Source organism: Nicotiana tabacum, chromosome 3, assembly GCF_000715075.1.
Source record: "Nicotiana tabacum cultivar K326 chromosome 3, ASM71507v2, whole genome shotgun sequence".
In the NCBI taxonomy this organism is placed as follows: domain Eukaryota; kingdom Viridiplantae; phylum Streptophyta; class Magnoliopsida; order Solanales; family Solanaceae; genus Nicotiana; species Nicotiana tabacum.
The window spans coordinates 128,951,492-128,962,387 of record NC_134082.1 but is presented as its reverse complement, the minus strand read 5'-3'; the positions used below and the strand labels follow the sequence as shown (position 1 = coordinate 128,962,387).

The window sequence follows — 10,896 nt, the reverse complement described above, 5'->3', positions numbered from 1 at the left end:
TATAAATAAGTCAGGTGATGCTGTTTTGTCATAAAAAGGGCCGAATGTTCCCGAAGGGACGCCGGAAGGCTGACTTGGCATAAACAGCCACCTTTGGGTCATTTTGAGATATGGACCCACACAGCCTTATAAATCTTCGTCCCCGAGGCGCTGAAGGGCCGTGTTTACAACGCCAAGTCTTTTATTGTAATTTTTAAAAGAAAAAAAATCAAAGAGTCAACGGTCATGTGAATACCGTCTTTTGTCATAATAAGCCGAGCCAGCGTCCCAAAACTTCATTCTTTCCTCTCATTTCTCCCGTCCCAAAACTTCATTCTCTCTTTTTTTTAATTCTTTTTTATTTAATGATGATTAGATCGAACCCTATGTAGGTTGCCTACGTATCATGTCCCTCATGAACTAGATCAAGCGTAGTTCTGGAAATGTAATAAACTAAAAACAAAATCTTTTGGGTTTTCATTTATAAATTTTTTGGTTTTCAAATACATCATAGGAAGTACGATAATGAGAGACTCGACAAATTCAACTATACTGCAACAAATTATGACACCAACTAAAAGAATCGGTACTATTGGACATGACTTTAAAGAACAAAACAACACAAAAAACAAACTCATAATATAAAAAGTCTCCTTAAGCTAGCTCCTGAATGCAGTGATCCTGACTGGATGTTCCTAGGGTGTTTGTCATGCTCAAGCTCTGGTAAGCAGATCCACACCTATATGAGAAAATAAGACCAAATAGAGTTAAAAACTTAGAATACTATGTGAGACAATATCACTCCCTGTTGGACACATGCAAGACATGATTGTGGCTATTTTTTTAAAATTGACCTTCGTGGCTTATTAGCGCAAACTCATCAAAGGTGACCTCATAGATATGGAAATACCTCACTAAAGTTTATGTGGATTCAAACTCCCAATAATCATGGCCCAAAATTAATTTGCAAAAATGATCCATTTTGCAAGAATGACCGATGTGGCCAGAAGTAGCTAAAGATGCAAACTCAAAAAAGGATGGGCCTTAAAGTAATATGACACCTATTTGTGGACTCAAGATTCTAAGACATGGGTCATTGAACCACTTTTGCACAAATGACCCCATTTTTGCAAGAATGGCCGATGTGGCCAAAAGTGGCTAAACATGCAAGATTTGGCTAAGACCTCGCGAAGCCAAGAACCTAAGACTCACTAGGAAGACCGAACCCTATGTGAACTACCTACGTATCCCGCCCCGAAAGACGAAAATCAGTTATGCGTAGTTCGGGAAGATTGGATACGGGCAAGAATAAAAAAATTACTGATTTGGAGAAAATATATTGTCTTTTTTTTAAAATGATGAAACATGTAAACTCTTTTTGGACGTTCTTTTTCCCCTTTTTTGATTTTTTTTACGGAAAATGATGGGAAAATGCAAAATCTTTTGTGGGATTTTTCATTTTTTTGTCTTTTTCTTAAAAAAAATATGAAAGAAAAACATAACTGGGCCCTACTTACTTTATTTTCACACTCCACCCTCTTTTCTCCCTCATTTACCCTCAACCATCATTGGTCCGCCAAATGACCCTTTTTACCCTTGAAGAATGGAACATGTAGCACATAAGATGCATCAGGATGGTCTTTTATTTTTGAGTACACTTGTCCTAGACAGACCCAACCCCTGTGTTGAGTCCCCAAAGTCAAATGCACGTGATGCAAATAAACGTTCCTACTAAGGATACGGCATGAGGCTCTGTTATTCTAAGTTTAAACCTGAGGTTGTGTTATAGACCTAGCTTACCCGAGTGGACAGCTTGAGCTGAGGCGGGGGCAACGTACCGGGAGCACGAAAGTCTACCCGGCCTTGTTGCTGACCTAAGCCTTGTTCTATTTGGTATGGCTTCTAACAAAAAAGTGGGCCACACGTACGTGTGCACCATATTTTTAGAAGACTCAGAAGGGAGGCGTAAGAAGACAGTTTAATACAGTTCAAATAATATCAAAGCAGTAAAATAAGCGGCAATTAGCACATTAGGTCTACAAATACAGTAATATTAACAAACAATAAAGCCAAGCATAGATCATATTAACAAGCTCAAATTTTGAATCATGAACCAGAGATTCTGGGTTCTTATCCCCAGCAAAGTCGCCAGAGCTGTCACACCTCCTTTTTTACCCGAAATAGATATAATGGAGTTTTTCCAATTAAAGTGACAATAATCGAAATGGAATTATTTAATTAATTCAGAGTCGCCACTTGAGATAATTTATAGTGTCCCAAGTCACCGATCTTAAATCCCAAATCGAGGAAAATTGACTCTATTTTAAAGTCTACGAAACCAAAAGACCGGGTAAGGAATTCTGTTAACCCGGGAGAAAGCGTTAGGCACTCCCGGATTTCGTGGTTTTAGCACGATCGCTTTAATCATACGTAGCTTAATAAATTTATTTAATTACGTGTTTTAGAACCTATGTGCATTTCACCTCCGCTTTTAATTGCTTGATTATTCGTAATTTTGGAATCATCTAAAAACGAGTCACGCGTACGTGTACTAAATTCGTTCGGCGCGCCAAGAATCATGTCATGCATATGTGTACACAATCAATCATGATTTGTTAATATTAAGAAAGTTTGGTCGAAGTTGCGTGAATGCATACCTCTATTTATTTTTTAAATCGTAAATATATCACGCGAAAGTATACATAATCACGATAATTTGATTAAGAGCGTACCTAGAAGCATACTAACGATATGAATTACTTGTAAAAAAAATAGAATAAAAGCATATTTCCTCGTCTCAATCCTTTATTCTATATTGTAATTTCATCCTCTCTTTTCTTTTCATTTTCTTGGATTTACTTTGGGGCATACATTTTTTATACTTTTTAGGCGAGTTGCAGTTTAGTTATCCACCTTGATTGACATTGTTTATTTTCGAATAGTTCAAGATTTGAAGAGTTTCTGAATTAGAATTCCTCCAATATTTTGCTTTACATCTACTTTTGTACTCAAGGCGACGCTTCCACTTGCATACATTTCAAGGACGAAGGCTTCTATTGGACTTTAATATATATTCAAATAAATAAATTGAATTTACAAACCAAATCTTATAATCCATATTAATTAAATACATAGAATGATAAAGATTGCCACACAAAGAAAAAAAACAAATATATAGAATGTGAAATACAACAAGATTCCATATATCCAAGTCAAATACTATTCAACAAAAAGAGGTAGAGAGATAAAACTAGAAATTAAAGAAGGCAAAAATGAAGAGCTTACCTATTGAAAGCAAAGAAACAGTTCGAAGTACCAAATAAAAGCGGGACATGAATCGGAATGGGCTTCACTCAACGGAAAATTGCGACTGAACAAACACCTCGGACCACGACCTTCAACGACTCGAAGCTTGCCGGAATACTCAAACTAAACTAGTGATCAACAAACAGAGCATAAAGTTTTTGCTGCGTTTTTTGAAGAATGGGTGGCTGCTCTAGTTTTGGAGATTATGTTTCTTTAGTCGTTGCCCTCTCGTTCGTCCTTCCCTTCCCTTTATTTATTTATGTATACCTTTGCTTATATTTGATTGAATATTTAACAATCAACCACTTTCCTCTTTCTGGACTAATTTGATTATCAAAGAAGAAAGATGTAAAAACTGGAGCTAAGTTTATTATTGGAAAACAAAGTTGGGTTAAAAGTATGATGGGTTTTGGGGTTATTTGGAAGAAGGCAGCGTCTTTTTTTGTGGTGGTGGGATGCCGTTCTTTTCTCTAAGGGATGTGGGTGAGGCTCGTTCTCTTCTTCCTTTGGCAGTGTACGGCGGAGATGGAGTTTTGGAAGGAGTTCTGCCCGTTGGGTCTTGGAGAAGGAGAAGGAGCATCTGTTGTCTCTCTTTCTCTTGAGTGTGTTGCGGCCGATCGTTTTGTCTAGTGAATTAGGTTAGTTCTATATAGAGGGAATTAGGGTATATTTTAGAGATGGGGTATATTGGGTAGTGCGCTTGGCCGAATTTGGGCCTCTTTTGGGCCAAGGCAAGCTCAAAATAATAGTCTTCTCACATAAAAACAAGAGAAAATTAGTCCAAAATTTTTCTTCTTATCTTTTTTGGAAAAATATAATATCAATACTATTTTTTGTATTTTTTTTAATTCTACAATCGTTTCATGAGTTACCGCTCTGTTTTCCTCATTTTTGCTTCTTATTATCTTGTTCAGTTGTATTGTGTGATATCGAGTTGGTTGGTTCTGGTTCGGAGAGGTTTTGGAGAGGAACAAGACACTTAGTCTCTTTTGAGTAAGCTTAGGTTGGAAAAGTCAACTGGATATTGACTTATGTGAAAAAGGGCTCGGATGAGAATTCCGATAGTTCAGATAGCTTTGGGAGGTAATTTGGGACTTAGTAGCATGATCGAAATGTGTTTTGGAGGTGCGGAGTAGATTTATGCTTGAATTGGCGAAATTGAAATTTTGGCGTTGTCGCGCCCCCTTTTTTCCCCCCTCCACGGAGAAAGTCCGGGTTCCGACATTCATGGGGACAACTCATTTCCTTTTGGAAATTGAGTATTTGAAGAGTCTCCATCTAACGGGTTATGGTGCGTTAGGGAACCTAGAGCGATTAACTCTTGGATTGGTTTGCATTACCAGAGATTAGGGTAAGGGCTCAAAATGACCTCGAGGGGAAGGTGTTAGGACCTCTCTCGGTCCACAATGGGTCCTGGCCGAATTTATATTCACGAATTAGTCCATTAACAAATAAATAGTTTAATCAAATAATTTTCAAGTGAAGCACGTTAGGACATTGAATAACTCAAATAATAAGATAAAGGTTTTGAACAAGTTGTATATTAAACAAAGTTTTAAACATAAGGGATTTGGGAAAGGAGGGGTCCTAGATTGGTTATCCTACAGGAACACCACACACAATGTCCGGTAAACACTCATCAATGAGGGGCTACACGTAACATTAGCCCATAGTCGTCATATCACATATCTACCCTTCCTACCCCATAGTGGTCATTAAAGCGAGTGTTGGTCAGCGATCTCTATTACGTGTTGTTACCGTCCCTTCTTAATGGTCCTGGAGAAAATTTAGGACCTCTATCTATAGGTAGTTCTAGACAGACCTCTAAGGTTTAAAGGAGAAAATATTAAGGCGACAAGCAAGAACAAATAGGACCTTAGCATATAAGACAGGGAAGAAGCAATTTGAGGCTCAAGTTTACCTCCACAAACAATGCACATAAGCAGCACAACTCAAACACAAATAAGGGCCTTTTGTTAAACAGTATCCTAAGGCATGATGTCTAAATGAATATCAAGACACAGAAGATAGACAGTTTATTTATTTTGTAAACTAAGAAGTAATGGCTCTATCAGTTTGCCTACTAATTTTTAAGCATATTAAAATCAGAACGACATTAAGTAACAGAAACAGTTTCAAAGTTAAAGAATTGAAAATGCCCTATAGGGTTGCCTACACGCGGAATAATGATAACTACGTTTTATATGGTAAAACAGAGCAGATTTTAAAAACAGACTCTTGAATCCCTATAGGCATGTTGTCTAATGATAGATTAAGGCAGTTTTGAAAGAATTCATTTCAGGGAAAATAAACCGCTAATTAAACTAGTTTTAAAGTGAACTAATCGTGGACTAGATTGATTTATTTAAACTAAACTGGTTTAAATCTACAGGCGGAATTTCTGGTGTTGTTTCCTATAGGCATGATATCTAATTGTTTGAAAAACTGACGTTAGAAACTGGTAGGCATGATAACAAATGAAAACACATATAAACACTCGATGTAACAGAAGTTGAATTAAATCATATCCTATAGGCATGGTATCTACTTGTGAAGATGATTTTAAGACCTATAAGAATGATTTCTATTATTGGAACCATAAGGCAAACACAATAAATAAAAAATCCTATAGGCATAGTTTCTACCCGTATTACACCACAAATATGTAACTACCCACCCTTTTCACTAGTTACCCCAATATACATTTACAAATTATTACATGCCAATACCGAATGAATTACATAAGTAGATAAGAAAATGAAGTTATTCTATAGGGAGCCTACAAATAGGCCCAGATTTCCAAAGCCTCCAATAGCCTCAAATGCCCAAATTCCATAGACAATGTCATTGTCTAGGTGCGTTAGAGTTCTCTAAGGATCTCAAGGATCCTAGGCAGTGCTCAAATCTAGAATTTGTAACCAAATTGAGTGAGTGCACTGTGGAAGGGCCAGCCTCAGTGTGCCAGAGTTCAGAGAGTTCTCAAGAGGATCCCAAGGCAGTACACACACTAGAGGGGGCATAACCTAGTGACTTAGGAGTATAGTGAGAGTGCTTCACATAGTTTGAAAGGTTTCAGTAAGAAAACAGTGTTAAATAGAGATTTGCTTGAAATAGTTTTGTAAAAAACATAGGGAGTTATTAAATAAGATAATTTGAAAAGGGTAAGGTGACTAACAATCAATCAGACCAAATACAGAACTAGAAGAAGCTCATCAGCACTTCAATACATGGAGTCAAACAGGTGCACACATCCATTTAGGGGGTAATGGGGGTTTGGGTTAAGCATAGGGCACATAGTAAACATAGATGCACATAGGTACAAAGCCAGAGGAGCCTTTAAAAGGGGCCAAGGCTTTTAAAGTGTAGCATGAACTGTAGCGTTAATACAGAATCAATAGGCTTAGGATAGCCACTTACTTCATACGAGAAGGTGCATGCCAGGGATCAGAGAAACATAGTCACATTTAGAGGGATCCTAAGGGGGTATATAGCATGCAGTAAATAAGACAGTGAAGTAGATATGCTAATTGCTGGTTGAACAACAAAACCATAGATAGAAGCATATTAGAAACATGGCAAATTGAAGTAATAGGAGAAGCATGTTGTTTTGAGACTTAAATTGAAATTAGAACATACTAGTAAGGGGATAGTAAACACAAAGTGAAAGAGAACTCAGTAGTCAGCCTTGGCTTACAGCCGGCTGACTTTAGACAGTAGTAAGTGACACAAAAGAGAGCAGAAACTTTTTAGTGTGAAAGAGAGAGTTTGTGAGCCAATGTTCGTGTGTTTGTATTAATGAAAGAGTGTGTGTATATATAGTAGTTCGAAATTAGGTAAAATAAGGCAAGAATCACAGTAGTATAGTAATTATGGAACTAAGTATACTGATCAGAATCAAATCAATGCAAGCATTCCTTTAATTAAGGGGTAATCAACCAACAGGAATGGGCAGAAAATGTTTAAGGAAAGAAATCAAGTAGGGCATCAGGTACAATATAGACAATTAGGGGTAAGTACATAAGGGTTCAAATTAAGTAAACAACTAGTGAAGAATCAGTAAAATACTCGGTTAACCAAATAAGGTAAGAATATAAAATAAAGTTGTAAAATATGGAAATAATCGAAAATCAGCATATAGCAAATTAGTGAATCAAGGACTTGAAATTACTGATTTAAGGAGAGTAACATGGGTTCCCATGAATAAGAAAATAAACCAAGTTTAAACAGGAGAATCGAAGGTCTAAAGGTATTTTTTCAAATCAAGCCAAGAAACAGGGAGCTCAGAGTCAATCAAAGAGAGAGCCATGAGTCAATGTTTAAGCATATAAATAGAGTGAGATAGGAGTAACCAAACATAGCAAGCAAAGAGGCAAGTATTGACCAGTCAAGATGAATCCCAGCATATAGAGCTGATGTAATTAAGCATAAAAACTCCGTAGAAACATATCGAGGCAAGATAGTCACAGAAACTCAAACAAGAACAGGCCAGTCACAAAATCAGACGAAGAAGCCTAGAAAAATTAAGGCTTTCAACACAGACGAGTTAAAGATGTGATAAACTCATAGAATCAGTTAAAATAATGCAAGAAGTAGAAGTTTAAACACAAAGAATCAGTTAAACAAAATTTTAAAAGAAGTTTTGAAACCTTAATTTTTAGAAGAAGGTGAAAAACACTTGAAATCAACAATTCTTGTAAAAGAGTTCCAAGGACAGTGCAAAACATTAAAGAAACAAACTCGAATCATCATAGATCTGTACAGATCTAAGAGATATAGGAAGAAATTAGGGTTTCAGAAGAAATCCATATAGAGATGAAAGAACCTGTCTAGAATCCCAAGGATCGCAACAAATACAGCATGATTTTGCTCGAAATCACACTGGATTAGCCAAGAACAGACAAGTGACGAACCATAGATGTATGTCAGCGTGGCCCTGGGCCCTTCAAGACCTTAGAGAAGGCAAGCATGGCATGAGAGAAACCATTGGAGGCTTAGGAGTCGATGAGAGATCACCGGAGAAGACCGGAGAAGAGAGGTCGGCTGTTGAAGGGCTAGGGTTTGAGGGTGAGGAGAGGAGATGAGAGAATACAGAGGTGGCGGATTTGGTAGAATGAGTTAGGGTTAGGGGTCATTTAGAGTTTAAAAAAAGGCAAGAGTTCATACGGGCCGTTGATCTCTTAGATCAACGTCCATGATTCAATTGGTTCTGGGTCGGGTAGGCGAGTTTAGGGTTTGGGTCGGGTAATCTGATTAGAAATTGGGCTAGGGTTGGGTTAAAATTGGGGCTAAAATCGAAATGCAATCTGACTATGTTTTAAGTAACCAATTTAATTCCATATAATTTATAATAAATAGTAAATAATTTTTATAAAATAATTTCATGTACTAACATGATTTAAAATAGATATTCAACATTTTAAAAGTATAGAAGGTCGATTTTATGCATATAAAACGTAATTGTACATTAATAAGGCTAATATTGCAATTATATGCAAATTAGCTTTAAAATGCAAAATGCAATTATAAAAATGCATTAAAATATTTTTAAAATATTTAGGCATAAATATAAAATTTAGATGACTAAATTACCACAACAATAATTTGAGGGATAATTATTGGGGATTTTATGAGTAAAATGGGAGGAAATAAATCAATTTAAAATCTTTAAAATTATAGGAAAATTATAAAATTTTGTGCATGCTTATATATGCATATATATGATATTTTGAAAGTAATTATTCATATTAAAATATATAGGGAAAAATTGGGTATCAACAGCTGTCTCTCTTTATCCGGAAAGGATGAAAGAGTTTTCGGGAAGAAATGATGGCCAATTTTGACCGGATGGGATGTTTTGAAAGATAAAGGCCGGACTCTGGTCTTCGAGCTACCTACATATTCCTGGTTTTACAGGAATCACAACATGTGTAGTTCTGGGTTCATATGCGGAATATGCTAATGAAATTATTGCAAGAACGGACACATGGTGCCGAAGCGGCTATGGTGAGCGGTTAAAGCTTGGGATAGTTGAAGGAATTGGAGCGAGGTCACTCCTTCTATGATAGAGGTTGCTTACTGGTTATCTACAGATAAAAGATGCTACAAACATGTATTTGCAAAAAATTAAACATGATGCAAATTCCTTTTGGACCATGACGGTTGTCTTTGGACGGTTAAAGATGATGTCATTGGACCATGAAGTCCTGGGCCATGAATTATTTAGTGAGGGATTCGTAGGATATGAAATGATGTTCTCGGGCCATGAATATGGTGCCTCCGAACCATGACGCCTTTGAATAATAATATGCAAATTTGAGAGATCCTCAGGCCATGGCATGGTGTCTTCCGGCTATAAGGATGATGCCTTTGGACTATGATGCCTTCGGATAGATTGACGATATTTCAGCCCATGATATGCAATAGTAATGATGTTGTCAAGATAATGCTTAGTCTTGTGAAATAGAGGGCGGAGCTTAGCCCGATTGAAAAGTGAATAAAGAGTACTTAGAAATAGAGCAATATTCGTGCAAAGTGGGACATTGCTTAGTCCCGTATAGATGGGGAGGCAATGATTAGCCTCATGCAAGTATGGAGTCAAGGATTAGACTCATACAAATGTGGAGTCAGGGATTAGACTTATGCAGATAGGGAGACAAGGATTAGCCTCATGCAAATGTGGAGTCAGGGATTAGACTCATGCAAGTAGGGAGGCAAGGATTAGCCTCATGCAAATGTGGAGTCAGGGATTAGACTCATGCAAATAGGGAGGCAAGGATTAGCCTCATGTAAATATGGAGTCAGAGATTAGACTCATGCAAATAGGGAGGCAAGGATTTAGCCTCATGCAAATAGGGAGTCAGGGATTAGACTCATGCAAATAGGGAGGCAAGGATTGGTCTCATGCAAATAGGGAGGCAAGGATTAGCCTCATGCAAATGGGGAGTCAGGGATTAGCCTCACGCAAATAGGGAGGCAGGGATTAGCCTCATGCAAGTATGGGCAGGCAGGGATTAGCCTCATGGAGTTAAGGATTAGACTCATGCAGATAGAGAGGCAAGGACTAGACTCATACAGATATGGAGGCTAAGGGGAGGCAAAGATTATTCTCATGCAAATAGGGAGGCAGGGATTGGCCTCGTGCAAATAGGGAGGCAAGGATTAGCCTCATGCAAGTAGGGAGGTAGGGATTAGACTCGTGCAAATGTGGAGTCAAGGATTAGACTCATGCAAATAGGGAGGCAAGGATTAGCCTCATGCAAATAGGGAGTCAGGGATTAGACTCATGCAAATAGGGAGGCAAGGATTAGCCTCATGCAAATAGAGAGTCAAGGATTAGACTCATGCAAACATGGAGTCAGGGATTAGACTCATGCAAATAGGGAGGCAGGGATTAGCCTCATGCAAGTATGGGGAGGCAGGGATTAGCCTCATGGAGTCAAGGATTAGACTCATACAGATAGGGAGGCAAGGATTAGCCTAGGGATTAGACTCATGCAAGTATGGAGTCAAGAATTAGACTCATGCAAATATGGGGGACAGAGATTAGTCTCATGCAAAGAGCGAGCAGCGAATAAGAGTAGTGTATGTCTTAGCTGGAGATGTATTCGATGT

The 10,896-nt window shown here is 37.7% G+C and overlaps 1 long non-coding RNA gene across 1 annotated transcript; it reads right to left on the bottom strand.

Moving 5' to 3' along the window:
* Positions 1 to 425: 425 nt before the first annotated feature.
* Positions 426 to 4,048, bottom strand: LOC107829382 (uncharacterized). Its single transcript, XR_001657907.2, has 2 exons — positions 3,265 to 4,048; positions 426 to 718 (listed from the first exon to the last, which is right to left on the bottom strand). It is a non-coding gene; the product is annotated as an uncharacterized LOC107829382 (long non-coding RNA).
* Between the last annotated feature and the right edge of the window lie 6,848 nt (positions 4,049 to 10,896).